The 16,856-nt window shown below is 45.8% G+C and overlaps 1 protein-coding gene across 1 annotated transcript in view; it reads right to left on the bottom strand.

Annotated features, from left to right (window-relative positions):
• Window positions 1-596, bottom strand: part of CLBA1 (clathrin binding box of aftiphilin containing 1) — a 30,901-nt gene extending 30,305 nt beyond the window's left edge. The window contains exon 1 of the mRNA XM_063399494.1: window positions 574-596. The gene's annotated coding sequence lies outside the window, so the exon portion shown is untranslated. The remainder of the gene's footprint in view (window positions 1-573) is intronic.
• Window positions 597-16,856: the final 16,260 nt, after the last annotated feature.

Here is a 16,856-nt window from a genome sequence, read left to right as displayed (position 1 = left end):
TCCAACACTGAGCATCTGCCTGTATTTAGGTAACCAATCGTATATCACTTATTTAAGTTCCAAAACAACCTTTGCTTCCTCCACTGACTTAGAAGAGAACAAACCAGTAAAATTAGCTGGACTCAGGTCCTTGGTTGAGTTCTCTGCCTTTCCCCTTCACAGTAAAACTCCAAGTATGTGATAAAACCAGCACTCCTCACTGTGACTGTGCTCCCCACAGCCTTTCACTGCCTGGAAGCAAAGCAGATGAGCAGTGGATTTATTCCATACAAGAGCCACACACACATCTCTCACCTACAGCAGACCCCTCATAGTAATCTTCCCCACAGGCAAGTCATCAATACAAACACAATTTCTTGGACAAATAAGCTTGTGTTGCTAAATATAAATGCCTGCTAGATCAGAAAGTCCTCTGACAGCTCTCTCTGACAGAGAAAAGAAGCAGATTCCTGAGGGAAGAGGTAGGAAATACAGCACATACTGAGTTACCTGTTCCCAGCTTATGCCATCCCAGCCTAGATCCCTGCAACCACTGCTTTAGGGACTGTGAATTATAGGGAACATCTGAATTACCTTACTCAATAGCTCTCAATGGACTTCTTCTCCCTGAGTTTGTTGAAACCTGTGCAGGCTTTTGTCCTCCACAACATCCTGCAGCAATGAGTCACAATTCAGTTATGCATTGTGTGAACAAGTACTTCCCCTTGTTTATTTTAAAATAAACCTGCTACTTGTTCTTTTCACTGGACTGCCTTCAGTTCTCATGTATGACAAATAATGCCCTGTTGTTCCTCAACCACCTTCCCTTTGTAAAACCCTCTTTATTTCCCCCCCTTGAATCACTCCTCATGCTCTTCCCATTTATTGCTACTCAGTGTCCCAATACCAGGAATCCCACAAGGCCAGTGTCCTCAAATGCAATCCAATATTTTCTGCCTGAACTAATAATGATCCTTAAGAAGTGGATCAAACACTATGACTCAAAGGCAAAAGTACCCATGAAAAGATTTTAAAAATCCCCAGGTGTATCACTTCAGGATGGTGAGAGCTGCAGGAAGACACTCCTCATCTACTTCAAAATGCACCAGTTCTTATACGAAATCAATTTGGTTACTGTAGTTTAACCACAGCAAAACTGAGCTCAGTAGAGTGAATCATTTGAACACTGGGGACAGAACTGTGTTTCCTGGATAAAAAATGTAAAAACACCTTGATTTTGTTTTGTATGATAAGGTATTCTTGGACATGTTAGTCCAAAGTACAGCCCAACAGCATTCAAAGGAGATGATTGATGCCCAGTTCTCACCAACATGACCCTGCTTGTCTTTGAGTCACACAAATACAAGATGTTGGATGTTTGAGGTGTGGAAGTGAAACCAGACAGGCCTTTGGGTGGTAACTGGAGCATCCTTTGGCTCAAGGGTTTGCTGAAATAATGGAATGAAACTCATGCAACACCTGAAATGGTTTGGGGCTGTACAAAATTGTCTAATTGTCCAACATAGGGCAAGGTTTTTTTTTTTTTATTAGAACAAGCAAATGCTTGCCATGTTTATTGACATCTTGTGACCACCAAATAAGCTGGGACACTTCTTTCAAAACAGTTTGACAACACAATCTGAAATGAGTCTGAGACACGGGAGTGACCCCATAGGACTGATGTAAAATAAGGTTATACCAAGGGAATGTGATAGATGTGCAAAAAACCTGTCTGCCCACTGCCTCCTATTTTAACAAAAGTATCTTTTTGCACACTGATTAATATTACAGCCAGGCAGATGAAATCACATGTGTGAAATATGAAAATATTAAATTGTTATAAAGAGTGGTAGCTGTAGATGAGCCCTTAAATAGTGTCAGAGGTCAGGCAGTGTAAAGTAATCTCCTAACCCTGATGGCCAGGGACTGACAGACTCCAGGTTTGAAGTTTGGTGAAGGAATTTATTCTCCATGAGTGATGGATTGAGGTTACATTTCAGCAGCCAGGTCACAGCAGTGAGATAAGGAAATCCAAGGGAAACTGTTACTCATCACGGGTTTATCTCACTGGACCACAGTGTTGTTACTCCTAATTTACACCAGTGCAGAGCTGAGCTGAAGGAGTTCACTGCTGCATGAGTGGTTTTGTGAAGAAAGTGTGGTGTGTTTCACCAGCTATGCCAGCACTGAGCTTTTCTTATGCCAGTGGAGGGATTCTCCATGGGGGAACATTTGACACAGGGCTGGAAGGGAGCTGTGATGCCCAAACAGGTCTTGTGCTCCAGACAACCTGGGCTGTAATATTGAAGTGTCACAGACTGACCTATGGCTATGAAAACAAAATCTGTGATGAACCTACTACTCTAACTCTTTAGCAATGGAGAAAGATGCCATACTGATGTTCTTTCTGCCACAGAGACTTCCCTTAATTCACTGCCCTGGAAAACTGCTGCCATCAAGGGGTTTGGTTGGGATTATTTTGTTTTTTCTCCCTCTACCTTCTTTGGTGGAGAAAGTAATTTTTCTTCTTTCTGAGTCTGAAAGTTTCTGGCCTTTGACCTCCATCTGCACATGGAGCAGTTCAGAGTCAGCTCCTGGGTGAGGAAGGGGTCAAAGAAAGGGGTACCAGAAAGATGGCTCTGGAGAGCATCACTGCAAACATTTTTGAAGGACACTGAAGATTGTTGCTGCTGTGCCTGGTGCAGAGCCCTGGCAGCCAATGCAGATGAGCTCTCCTGCTAGAACCAAGGGGGTGGCAGGGGGCTGTCAGATAACCCTGCTCTACAGCTGCCAGCCCTTCTTCTTTCAGAGAAGAAAAGGCCCTTTTCCTTAATTCCTTCTTTCCCTTCTCCTTGTCTGTCTCTCTAATTCACCATGCTGGAGGGCAAACTCAGTTTATTGGGGGTAGAGTTAATTTTCTCTGTAGTATCTTGTATGCTTGTGTTCAACCCTGCTTGCCTGCCAGGGAGAGACATGAGAAAGGGAAAACCTGCAGTTCTTCTTGCCTGGCCCTGCACCCCCACACCCCTTCCAGAGCCTCTGGGAGGTTCTGACATCTCCATTCCATTGCTGGATGAAACTCCTGCTGTGGGTGGGATATAGCATCCCGTGCCTCCAGTTCACTGGGATTGAGAGCAGCCGTGCATGGAGAAGGCTTGGAGAGGCTCATTTTTAAGTTTTCTCTGGGACTTCTCTCCCCTAAATAAGGCAAGTGCTGGCTAAAAGCCCTGCTCTACATGGGAGCTGAGATCTTGTGCTAAATGGGATGGGAAAGCTTTCATCAGGCTGCACTAAGAGTATTTTCTTTGCTTTTGAAAAGTAACTGACCCGTGCAGTTTTGTCACTGGCGCTATGGGAAGAACAGCAAGGAGGACAAAACTTTGACAAACTGGCCCCAAAGAATCAGCACAGGCTGATGTTCAGCTGAAGGGCAGCTCTACAGGGTTTCTGACCCTCCCAAAATCCGGCAGTGGCAGGGAGGGGTGGCAGGGTGATGACCACGCAGAGGCCCTCCAGGAGGGAAGTTTTGCTTTGCCATCTCCCCCTCGTGCTCCCTCATGGAAGCAGCTACACCCAAACCACCACAGGACTGCACTGGGCAGGACTCAGGAGCATCCTGGGTGCTCTGGATTTTATCAGTACTGCTGCCTGGGTGTTTGCTGTAGTTGCAGCCATGGCTGCAGCTTCTTGAGGGGTTCCTCAGAGGAGCTCTCTGTAGGTGCAGCAGCAGCAGGATAAAGCGTTTGGAGTTTGCACACACCCATCACAACTGGATGGATTTGAGATTCAATCCTGTGCCAAGGGAGGGAGGGAGGGCTGCAGAGCTCACTGCTGGGGCTGTGGTTGGAGAAGGACACCAGAGTGTGATGTGCCACACTTGGTGCACCTCCCCAGAGAGCACCTGCATCCAGGGCAGGGAGAAGGAGGGTGCTGCACCTCCAGCCAGGTCTGCAGACAAGGTGGCCCCACAAACAGCCCCAGTGCTACCCACACAAATTATGGTGAGTTCCCACGAGATCAGACTCCATCCCTGCAGCCTTAGACTGTCATCTTGTTTGCCTGCTTACCCTTTCCCTACATATCCCACAGGCAGCACAGGGAAACATGCTTTTTCTGGTATGGCCATGCCTGTGTGCATCTGAGTACGCTGACACAGCTCCAGCCTGAGCTTTTGCCATTCTAATGGCTTCAGGTTTAATAATAAAGCACTGCTATAAATAATGCATTGTGAGAGACATCTTCCAGTAAATCCCACTGTGTCTGCTTGTGTTTGGATCACTGCATTATGCTAAAGTCAGCTGCTCAGGAGCTATTGATGTGGGGAGGGAAGGAGTGGGTGAGGGAGGGAGGGAAGGAGTGGGTGAGGGAGGGAGGGAGGGAGGGAGGGAGGGAGGGAGGCATTCAGCTCTTTGTGGGGTGATGGTGAAGGGGCAGGGTTGGGGTGACTGGGTTGATCCTCAGAGTGGCCTGACTCTGCTCCAGGATAAATCAAGTCCAGTAGGAGCTGGGTCAGACAGCTGTGTGCTTGATTCACAGTGCAGGGGGATTTAAATTGTTGATGGATTTACCTGGGATCTCTGGCAAAGGGGTCATTTGACTGCCAGGTGAGGGATGGATTGGCAGCCAGAGGAGCAGCAATATGGCAGGGAACTTCAGCTGTGGATCAAAGGGTATTGATCCTTCCACTTTTATGAGGTATTCATAGGGATTTCAGGTGGGATCTGCTAAATGCACAGTGAAAATATTCATAGTGCTTGTGCAGCTGGAATACACCACTTCTCAGCACCAGGGCACACAGGATCAGCAGCTGGAGCTTGTCCTTGCTGGGAAATTTCTTACATTAAACCAGCTCCTTTCTGAATGCTATATCATGATTAGATAAGACCTGAATCAAATTAAACACAATTTAGAAAATATAGCTGGGGCTTACATGGCCTCCTTTGAGCAGTACCCTGAGTTTTGATGGATTTAATCTCAAAACTCCTGTGCAAAAGATACATCCCATGGCTCCCAAAGAGCTGAAACATGAGGAGCTCAGCTTTGCAAGGCCTGTGTGATGCTGGTGACAAAGAGTGATCCTCTCTGTGTGACAGACAGATCCAGAATGAGCACAGGGTGTGCAGGCTATAGGACTGGAGGCTGCACAGTGGGGCTGCAGCAGTGCTGTTCCTGCAGGAGCATCTTCCAGAGAAGCTGGGCTGGGCAGTCCCAGCAAAGGAAGTGCCTGTCCTGGGGCTCCCTGCTCCTCTCCCAGTGCTGTGTGTGCTGTGCTCTACCACCCTGCCTGCCTGCCTGGCTCCCTCACACCTCACTGCACACAAATGCTCTGAATCTCCCCTTCAAAAGCAGCTCAGTGCAGGCCCCTACCTCCAAAGGTTTGCTTTTACAACACCCCCACACAGCTAGCCATGGATAATTAATGCCAGTGGACACAAAGGACTTTACAAGCCTACCCAGAAATGGATGGATTGGGAAGTCCTGCTGCTCACCCACCTGTTTTAGTGACAGTAAATGACTCTAATGAAATACTGTGCTGTGAACAACCCCATGCTGGCTCTGCTCTGATTCATCACAATTCCCGAACTCTTCATGTTCTGCATGGCTGAGGGCAGCCTCATCCCCACCAGGCACACATCCCTGCCTCTGGATGCAGAATCAGCTCACACCCCTTTGTCTGCGGGACGTGCACCCTGGACCAGCCCATCCTGCTGCTCAGCCACTGCCCCTGAGGGACCCTGGGGCTGGGGCCACGGGTGATGCTGCAGCCAGGCAGGGCAAGGAACCCCTTGTGTTTCCAAATATCCCATCTCCCACCTCCTGGAGCCAGGCTCAGCCCACACCCAGAACATTATGTGTTACAGGAATCTGGATGGCAAATTATGGTAAGAACCTGAAATATTGTCAGTGAGCGGCGCTTTTGAATAAGAGAGTACTTTTCAAATACCACAAGAGCTATAGTTAATTATTACCTTGCTCAGCATTCTCAATTTGCAAACAAAAACTTTATTCCATTTTCGTGTAGAATGAAACAGTTCCTGGTGTTTTGCATTTTTCACTTGTTTAGATTTTGTGTGGCTGCTCCTCCTTCTCTGCTTTTCCATCCTGAGTCCTCCAATCTGGCAATGATGGAACTTGGAGAGGAGGAAAATAAACAAAGAGAACCATTCTATTATTTTGTTGAAACATGGTTTTACTGGAGATTCAAAAATTCCTAGGAGAGGGCTGGGTGGGAAGGCAAATGCAAGTTGCTATAATCACCTTCTAACTAGGACTGATCCCATTTCCTCCAGCTTCCAGATCCAAAGCCTTGCTGAGCCAGCAGTCCCCATCCCTGCTGAGGGCTGCTGCAGTGTCCCACACTCCTGCCTGCAGCATCTCAGCCTCCAGCCAAGACTGGGAGTGCTGCAGACCCCAGCATTTAACCTTTCAAAGGGCTCCTCTTGTCTTGGAGACACACCGTGCAAATATTCTCCACTTAATGCGAGTTCTTGGCCTGGCCCTGAAATATTGAGTGGCTATGGCAGAGAAGGAGCCTGTGATGGGTGATCAATTAAGATGGTAAACATGCTGTCAATGACTGTTCCAGGAAATACAAATTTTTTGGAGTCATTTTTATGTGAGAACACGAGGAGGGTAATTAGAAGAGCTAACAAGTGTATCCACTTGGAGTGAATAACATCTCACTGAGATGCACAGGCTTCCCATTAGCTAGCAGTGGAACAGAGACATCCTGGAACCCAGACCTTAGACAAGGACGAAGAGCAACAAATGCAGGTGATGTAACTACTGCTGAAAATCAGATTTTTCAAGACATCATTCACCTGTTAGGCTGTTCCTGAGGTGCACTTACATTTGGGATGGCATTTTATTCTCAGGTCAAACTATTCTGGGCTCAGAGAGTCTCAGCTGGTTCAAATCTGCAATATTCCCATCTCCACCCAAAGCCAAGGGAGTTAAGGTATTTACACCTGTGGAGCCTTCCTCAAGAGATTTATGGAATGATCTTAGGGAGGGCAGAGAGCTGAGAAAGGGCTGTGCAAGAAGAAAGAGTTTCTGACCTGCTGTCCTGACCCTGAAAGCTGTAGTTTGAGAAAAACATTAGTATCAATTTTGTTTATCTCTGTCTTTTTTTCCCTTCCTTTTTCCCAGCACCAAGAAACAAAGGTTTTATATCACTCCATTTGTATTTTTTAATATTCCTAGTAAAGAACTGTTACTCCTATTCCCATATTTTTGCCTGAAAGCTCCTAATTGCAAAATTCTAATAATTTGGAGGGAGGGGGTTTTACATTCTCCATTTCAAGGGAAACTCCTGTTTTCCCTGACAGACACTTGTCTTTCCAAACCAAGACACCCAAGGGTGAGCACAAAAGGTTCCTCAGAGCCCCTCTACCCAGGGCTGCCTGCAAGAGAGAATTGCCCCTGGGCTGCATCCTACAGGTCTTTGTAGGCTGCTCGTTTGTGTATTTCTGTGTGCTAAGGTGAGGAGTTTGTCGGTAATTGCTACAGTGCAAGCAAGTCAGAAACAACGTGATGTAATGTTCAGACAAATTAAATAATGTAGTATTAACCCAGGGAGATTTTCTCTTCTCATTACCCCTGAACACTTTCACTCTTATCCTGTCAGAGAGTTCTTCACACTCCGTCTGGATCCCTCTCTTGCCTCTAGGCCATATTTTCCCTTCAGTCCCTCACTCCCTCAGGTGTGCCCAGGTGTGCTGCCTGTGTCCTTCACCCTGACCTTGCTCTGTGCCATCTCCCACAGCAGCCCTTCCCCCAGGAGCATCATCCCCAAGGTGTGCTGGTAGCTCTTCCATTTATGCATTAATCCAAATCCACGTGCCATTCCTCACTCCTGCTGGTTTGTGCTTCTCCCATGCTTTCCTCCCTCCACCTCCATCCTAGAGGTCTTTTCCAACTTAAACAATTCTATAATTCCATGATTCCCATTCCCTTGGATAAGGTGAGTGCACAAGCCAAGCTCTTTGAACTTTTCATCACAATTGGGCAACAACAGAGCTCCAGGGAGAGGGAAGGTCTGGACCCCTTTGGTGAGAACCAAGGTGGGTGTGGGCAGGAGCACAGGCAAAGCTGAGGCAGCTGCAGAGCTGCTCCTGGTCAGTGGGGCTGTGAGTGGAGCAGCAGGGAGGCTTTCTGCACAGGGTCTTGACTGCAAAGTGTGCTTCACTCATCCTCCCACTTCCAGGCACTTTGGCTGTGAGGTAGTTGTGATAATTTTCTATTTTATTCATGCTGCCACACTTTTAACTTGTGTATATTCCACTTGGATCAGAGCCTGCTGTCTGCTGGACATGACCCACCCATGGCACATACTCAGAAATGTTAAAGGAAGGTAATAACAGCATAAATGTCTTTTTCATCAGTGGGTCTGGGAGTGCTCCATGAAAGGTGCCAGGACAGTATCCTTTCCACAGAGGGGAAGCTGAGACTGTTAAGGGTCTTGTCCAAAGTTACCCAGCAAGCCAGGATTCCAGTCCAGGCATCCTGCCCTACAGTGCACTCCTCTTTGTTGTAGGTCTTTAAACAAAATGGTATGAAACACCTTTTCCTCCATTCTCACCTTCCCAGAATAACAAAAATTACTTTGAAGTCCCAGGCCACATTTCACACCTTGCCTGCTGAGAGTCTGCAGCCACCCTCCCCTCTGGCCTGGGACCAGGATGATTGTTCAGAACAGCAGAGAGACTGCATGGACAAAGCCTCTGGCACGGACACGTGAGGGTTATTGCAGTTTCAAAAGCCCATATGTGAGTTCTGCTGGCACAATCTGGGCAGGGAATTTCACAAACATGCCAACTTTTCTTTGTAACTTCATCTCTCCTGACAGTGTGTGTATAACTCATTCAGACATATCTTTACTCCATACTTTTGCCATTCCTTTTTAATTTATTCAAACTATGTCTCATTCTACTTTCTTCCAAAGAATGCCCTGTCATCTCACCAGTACGCAGGAAAAAATGTGAGGTTTTTTTAAGAGTAAAGGGAAAAAATAATATTTCAGTCTCTTTTTTTCTTTTGGTGAGTATTATGATGACAGAAATCATTAACAACAACCTTTAAGTCAGAGATCACAAAACCAATTAGGTTGGAAACTGCCACAGTCAAACTCTTTACCTCTTTTATATATTAATACATATATAATTTTTTTAATATCCTCAGCTAATTATTATACTCCCTTCTTTTATAGTTTCCTTTTCCTAATAAACACATCTCTTTTTTATACACTGTGGTTTGGGCGTGTATTTCTGTTTTCATAGGGTCTGAGACTGTGCAGACTAGTGCTGGCTGTGGAGTATGCCACAGCTAGGGAGTTGTTAGCAGCAAATTAAGCAAGGATTAATTCCTCACCCACACACTTCTTGCAGCAATCCAGACCTGCTTATCTCTTTGGTATGGTGTCCTGGCAAGAGGCACGGTGAGCCCTGGCTGTGTCTGTCTGCAGGGCTGAGCAGCAGCAAAGTGGCCAGGGAGGATCTCAGTCATGTCCCAGATCACAAATGGGACATTGGTTTGGGCAAGGGAAACCTCAAGAGCTCTCACCAGGCACAGTCACTTCAGAGGTATTTTTTAACACTAGAGAAGTGACTAAAGGTGGACAAGCCTTCCATGACAACGTCTTGTTTGACTGATTGTCAGAAAGTTTTGCCATAATAATAATTAGCATGTGTTGCCTAATGTAATTTTTTTTTTAGAGGTGGATGTTGTCTAGGATTTTGCAGGGAAGAAGCAGGGTTTGGAAAAAGGAATTACAGCTCCTAAATACCCAGCTTAGCCCTTGCTCTCAGAAAGAGCATCTGACCAACCCTGGGCGTGGAGCTGGGCCCAGAGGACTGAGGTGCAGTACCTGGTGCCAACCTTTTGCCTTCTTCTGGCCAAGACAGCTCTTGACTCAGTTTCCCCACTTATAAAGCAACGCTAATTACATGTTTAGTCTCTTTGTGAAATGCTTTGGAGCCTACTCATAGTATGTGTTACCTACAGGGCTGGTAATGGCTATTACAGTGAAATTAAAATCAAATTATACATATATGTATTTATAATTTGCATATACATAATAATTAAATTATAATTTGAAATGGTATTAATTTTCTTTTCATTACTTGAGACAACATAAATAACATTTCCAGTAAGCCAGAAGATTGCAAGTTCATTCAGTATAGAGCAAAAATGCAATTAATTTCAAGATGAGGTTCTAGTGTAAGCAAACCAACAAAGAAAAGTCTAAATTAAAGAAAAAGTATCAAGGGATTCCAGGGCTATTAGTACTTTACTCAGCATTTAAGTTATTTAACCAGAGGTGCTTTTCAACACTGTTTTGACAATCACATAAAAGTAGAAGTAACAGAGTTCAGTCCTCTGTACCTAAACTGGAGATCCAGATCTGGGTTTGTCCATTTTTTGTCTGTTTTTTCTACTTAAGCTCAGCATTATTAATTCATAATTCAGGCAGATGTGTTGATATTTTGTGAAACTGGCAAAAGGTTTGAGTCTTCCTTAATTTAAGTGGCTGTTGGCTGCCAGTCAGAGAGAACTTTGCTCTTTCCCACTGGTTTGCAGTGCAAGACTAGTTCAAGCTTTACATTAATTTGAAAGCTCTTTCTTAAAACTCTAACTTCCAGTAGTTGTTCAATTTAATAAGAAAAAGCTGAACTGACATGTAAGACAGGCTGATTTATTTGTGACTCAAATTTTCTGGGAACACAATCTCCAAAAAAGAAAAAGAAAAACATTAATATAATGAAGAAATGTCAGATGCAGGACACAGTTCTCTGGCCGAAGATGGAGTGAATTGCACTTCCAATTTACCAACACATCAGTCACCTCTGTTTCAGAGGCACTGTGTGACACTGAATGAGCTTTTCTTCCTAATAGGGCACTGGATGTATTACAAAAATTAAGGTTAGAACCAGAAATGCATTTATCTGCTTAGTGCCTAATTTCCATTAATTTCAGTCAAAATGCAACTTTTGCTTAAAATGCTCTTTGTTGTTGTTGTTTTTTATTGCTCTGGCAATTTCACCAAATCCCACCCTCCAGGGGGCATGTTCCCTTCCCACCCCTCCCCAGCCTGTGCAGGGTCACAGTCAGTACTAACAGACTGTGGGACTCTTTTTGCAGTCACCACCTAAATGTCCCCTTAGCAGTGGGTTTTCTAAACCTAGCCCACACCACAGTGCTCCTCCAGCTTTGCAAGGCTGGGATTTGTGCAGAAATTGGGCACAGTGAACACGGGAGGATGACCATGCTGTGCTCTCACTCTGAAATGAAAGGTGTTTGTACCATGGATCACCCAGACCCCAGGGCTGAGCTCTTCCCACCTGTGGGATGTCACCTAAAGGATCTGGGCAGCAGCAGTGCACAAAAACCCTTCTCCAGCAGCAGGCAGAGAGAGCTCAGCTGGACTCAGCTGCAGCTCTCATGAGTTATTTAGAAAACACTTGCCATGTTTAGCAAGATGCCTTCAGCTCACCTGCTTTCAAAATCCTCCCATTTTGCATACAAGAGGTGCTGTGAAATCACACCAGTTCTGAAGTCTCAATAAAGACAACACAGTTCCCACAGTCACAGCCTGAAGGTTGCTGCTCCTTCAGGAGAAGCTCTTGACATGTTTCTGTCTCTCTGTGCTGAGACAGCAATCCACATTGCTCTGTGTTACATGATTAAATAAATTACTGCTCTGTGGAAACCGAGCCTGGTGCACATTTCCAGCTCAGTAGCTGGGGGAAACTGAGGCTGATTCAGGTTATGTGCTGCAAGGAGATGCAGTAGCCCCTGCACGTCTTGTGTTGCACCACCTATAGTTTATTTCTACTGTGTTGTGGTTGAAGGTGTGTCAGAGCCCCAAACCAAAGCTGGAACTCTCAACTGTGAGTGCTGCAGAGAAGACAGCGTGTGCCACCCAGTCCCAATGTATCTGAATAAGCAAGGAAGTCACCATGAGAAAGGCAGGATTGCACAGGCAGGGCCTTGAGGCTGAGCTGGACTACTGCAGAGTCCTTGGCAGATGCTGACCTAATTCAGAGGGAATTAGGTACCTGCATTTGCAAGAGGAAGTTTAGTTTGAGCTACTTGCTGAAGATCACACAGGAAACTTGGGATAAAGTTAGGAACTGATAGAAAATGCCAAATTGTTGGTCAGTGCCTGGACCACAGGGCAATTATCTGACAATGTTTCTCATTATGTTCGTAGAGCAATTTCACAGTCGCCCAAGAGAAAGGCAGAGGGCTTGGTCTGGCAACTTTGCTCTGTGAGAATTTGCCCTTTAGGAGCTATAGGTTCCTTCTTTCTCTTACCCCTGAGGGAATCTTGGCAGCCATTAATCCTGAGAGAGTGCTTCCAAACTGTAATTTCTAGAAATACAGGTAATTATTCTTGCCTTGAGTTGCTTTTTCCAGCAACAGGTGCTGCTGGAGAGTTTTGCAATGGCTCAGGTGGGAACAACTTCAATGGGGGAGAAGGCAAGGAGCCTCCTGGGAGATCTGCAGAGCCTCTGGGTTGGAAAAGGAGTTTTTGAAGAAGCAGCAAAGACTTTCTCCACAGATAGAGTGTGAGCAGGCAGGAGCCATACTGCAGCAAGAGACAGTGGGTAATTACAATTGATACAGGTGCTTTGTTCTGTTAAAACCTGGTTTATTTTGATGAAACTCATTCAGTAGGAAACATCACTCAGGAGTTTCTCAGCTCCAAGTGAGCCCTTCACAGTGCCACTAGGCTACTCAGGATGAGTCCTTTCAGGGCTCATGGACACACCAGGTGTACCTTTAAGACAGAGAGAGGTTTTGCAAGAACTGGGAGAAATCAAGATTTATCATAAGAGTTAAAGGTGGAAGCTGCTTTAATTATAGATTCAGAGCACGTTGCATTAAGGATTACTCAATGATGAGATGACCACTCAGTCCCCATATAACCTCATTAAAGACTGATAGGCCTGTCTTTTAAATATGTGCTTTTCCCTGTGCCAGATCTTAAATGGTTCCCTCCCGGTAATGCAGCTGCATCTTTAGCAGACCTTCAGCTTTTTTTAGGTTATTGAAGATGCATAAAAAAATGAATCTGCAATGCTTCAGATCTTGGATCTTAAATGCTGACTGCTTGGCCAGCTCCTCAGAGGGCCTGGGGAGGAGCTGCTGGGCTTCTAAAGGTTAAGTTCTGCAACCAAATCCCAAAATGTTTTTAGCAGCCAAGCCCGGCTGGCTCGGTAACCAGCGTGGTGAGTGCCACACTGGCAGCCCTGTGTGCTCAAAGGTTTGGATCTGCCTCATGTCTGCATTTCAGTTTGCACTTGCCTCCCCTGGATCTCTCAAGATCTACAGAGTCTTTTGTGGTGGTTGTGGAAGGACCACAGGGGATGTGAGCCCACCAGGACACAAGTGAATACTCCAGGGGGATGGAGAAGAAGTGATGGAGACACCACCCAACAGTACCTGGGTGTGTCTGGCTAACTCTCACTCATTTGAAATGAACTTAGGATGTTTCTTATAGGAGGAAAACAGTCTTATGCATCTAGGACACTATCCAGAGTCAATGCCACCCACTCCTGTGACTTCAGATAAATAAGTTACCTTTACCCTGCCCTTTCCTCAGAAAAAAATGAGAATAACAAAATTGTCCTATGATTTGTCTCCCTCCAAAGTTGAGGTAAGTCAACAGCATCTCAGCTGGGGTCAATGGATTTGCAAGGATGTAAAAACAGGTGAAATAAACAGTGCTCAGTTACAAGTCTGCTTAGATTTGAGGTGTCCCTGGCTGTTTTTACACCTCATTGTATGATGTGTATATAATACTTTGTACACTATGTCACAATCTCAGCTGGAGTCATTAGATGATTCTATCCTATAATTAATAAACACTGTTGTCTAAATATGACATGCAACATTTCTAACAGCAGAGTATTTTTCGTCTGAGAGTCTTAAAACACTCTCAGAACAAACTCTGATTTCTACTTTAGAAATATGTGCTTTTCACTGGTCTCATGGAAAAAAAACAACCCTCCCCCTTGTCTCTCAATCTAGAGAAAACAGGGTAAAAAAGCATTTATATGTCTTTGCATTCCTGCCAAAGTGATTATCAGTGTCTTTAACAATTACAGTATTTTGAAGTGAATCATCAGCCTACATCTCATCTGAGCATCTATTTTTTTCTCCATAATCTGCTTTTAGAGGGGCTTTTAACTGCATCAGATTCTTCTTTCCCATTAAAATGCTGTCTGGATGACTGGAAAATAGAATAGCCAGTCCTCACTGCTTAGTTTCCATAGTGAATGTCTGGAGCAAAGGGCTGTGGGATTATTCAATTACTGCAATAATGGCCTTTGACCTGCTAAAAACAATCCAAAAGGCAGAATTCATATATTGGATTATTTTTAACATTAATCATATTCTATTTAGAAATCACAGCAGAGCAGCTAGGTTTGAAGACAGACTGTAAACTATTTGTGTATACTTTATTGAAGCGGCGTAAATTTTTATGTTGCATAGTTGTACAAGTGGTGCCTTCAGGGATTTTCCTCCCCTCCCCACATTTATGTACTTTGCTAAGTGTGCTTCAGGCTGCTAAGCCTCCTCCCTCAGCAACCAACCAGTGTGATCTGAGCACTCTGTGCAGACATTAAATTGCAGATAAAGAAATGTTCTTGATTCTGAAACTGCAGAAGAGAGGGAAGCAACCTCACTTCACTCTTGAGCCCAAACTGTTCATTTCCACGAACTACAGGAAGAGACAGCAGCCTGAAACAACTGCCCCCCCTTAGCTTTGCCTCCTGCCCACATGTCATAACCTTCCCCACAACTCCCCTTTTTGCAAGACATTACTTTGGACAAGAGTGAATCTCTGCCCTGGACAGACTCCAGGGGAAGATTCCTGGGATCACCACACATGCGTCATCTGGACATGCTCCCCTGACGTCCTGAGCCATTGCCTGATGCCACAGCACAGCCATGCCACCCCTCCCAAGGAAGGAGGGAACACACAGGGCTTGAGAAGGAGATCTGTGGGGCTATAAATCAGGATTAGGTTTGAAGTTCAAGTACCAGTTGAAAATCTCATTATTCCTGCAACCTAATATAGGATCAGATGCCCTTGCTGAAATTTCGGGAGGTTTTTGTTGGCACTAGAGCTACACCCATAGCAAGGACACATTGAGGACACTGGCAATACAAACAAACATCTGAGAAAGGAATTCACACAGCAGTAACGCTGGCAACACACAGCTTCCCACCCAGCTGTTGTAGAAACTACAAAATATATCTGCTTGGAAACCTGGAGACTGTAAAGGAGATGCACTCCTTATCAGCAGCACCATGAGTGTTTTAGCTCCATCCTCCTGTGGGAGGAGGTAGATTTGTGTTTTGGCATGGAGGCAGTGGCACCATGGGCACCACTTGGGAACCACCCCCAGCTGCTCACAGCTCCTCTGCTGAGGACATCCCACTGGTGCTACAACCATGTCACAGTGTGTCTGTCACTGAGAGGAGAGTGGTCCTGGGGGGTCATTGAGATGAAGGGATGGGAGCACCCTTCCCTCCAGTGAGATCTCCCTCCTGCCTCGTCTGCTCATCCAGCAACTCCCCAAACCACCCCTGTGACCACCAGGACCCTGCACGTGCAGATGTGGAGGCTGCTTTTGCCTTATCTCATGACAACAAACATTTCCAGTGAAACCTCCCCTTCAGGAGCAAATCTGGGGGAGGCATGTTTCCTTCAAAGACACAGTGAAATGAAAACTTTGCTGGTACAAAGGGAGGTCTGCCCTGGAGCTCTTGAACTTCGAGGTGAGGCAAACTCTGCAAATTGCCACTACAGAGCAGTGGTTACTCTGTGATGTTGTGAGTGTGTGGCTGTGCCTTTACACTGGGGCCAAGCAGAGTCCAAAGGGGTTTAGATGCTCAGTTTGTCCTGGCTGGATGACTTTCAGAAATCCCTTTCAGCCCTTATTTTTGATGGTGCTGTGATAAAACTTGAGAGGATGAAGAAAAAATATAACATTTTTCCCCCTAAATGTAAACTAGTGATTTCCTAATATAGGCATAGTGAATAAATCAGGTGTGTGCTCACTCTGACAGCAGAATCTGTGGCACTCTGTGACAGTCAGTTATAAATGGCCCAGCAGAAATTCACACTGGGCGAAATCAGAAATAATTGTCAGAGCAGGTGGCATGAATGTGCTGAGGGGAAAATCAGATGTTACAAATAAACTGTCACCTGGAGGAAGAGGCTGAATGCAAAGGGGTTCTTACAAGCCCTGTCCTTCTCTGAGAGCCCTCCAGGACCCTTCTAGATCTCTGGAAGCTTCACTGCTGCCTCCTGCTTGGCAGGAATATGTGCACACACGTGTGTTTGTGTGTGTGTGGCCAAGATGCACTAACAGCCCCCAGTGGCACTGCCCTGTTTTATCAGTCAGCCTCTGCTGATAAGGCTCTGCTGAGAGCAAGCAGGTCTGTGTGGGGGAAAGATTCACCTGATCCAAGGGGAGAGTTGCACAGAGCATGGCTTTGCAAAAGCTGTTTATGCTTTATCCCCCTCAGATGCAATGGGATGGTAAAAGCAAATCTGAAGCCCACCACAGTGCACTGCAAGGACAGACTGCAGGGCAGAAAGAGTGAATCTGCAACTCCATATCCCTGCCACGGGTTTCAGTGGGGCAAGGAAGGAGAAAAGCAGCTGACACACAGTGCCAGTGGCAGCTGGGGCAAAAGGAGGGCTGCCACATCCCAGGTGAGCCTCCCAGCATGAGCCCCTTGCTCAGCTGGGGATGGCCCTAAACACCTCCCTCTGCACACGGGGTGTGGTGGCTGCTGCAAACCAGGAGCAGACAACCCTCACAAACTGGAGCCTTCCAGCCCTCCCCAAAACCTCG

This window comes from Prinia subflava, chromosome 5, assembly GCF_021018805.1.
Source record: "Prinia subflava isolate CZ2003 ecotype Zambia chromosome 5, Cam_Psub_1.2, whole genome shotgun sequence".
NCBI lineage: Eukaryota > Metazoa > Chordata > Aves > Passeriformes > Cisticolidae > Prinia > Prinia subflava.
The sequence above is the reverse complement of the archived record's forward strand: the minus strand, read 5'-3'. Positions and strand labels throughout refer to the sequence as shown.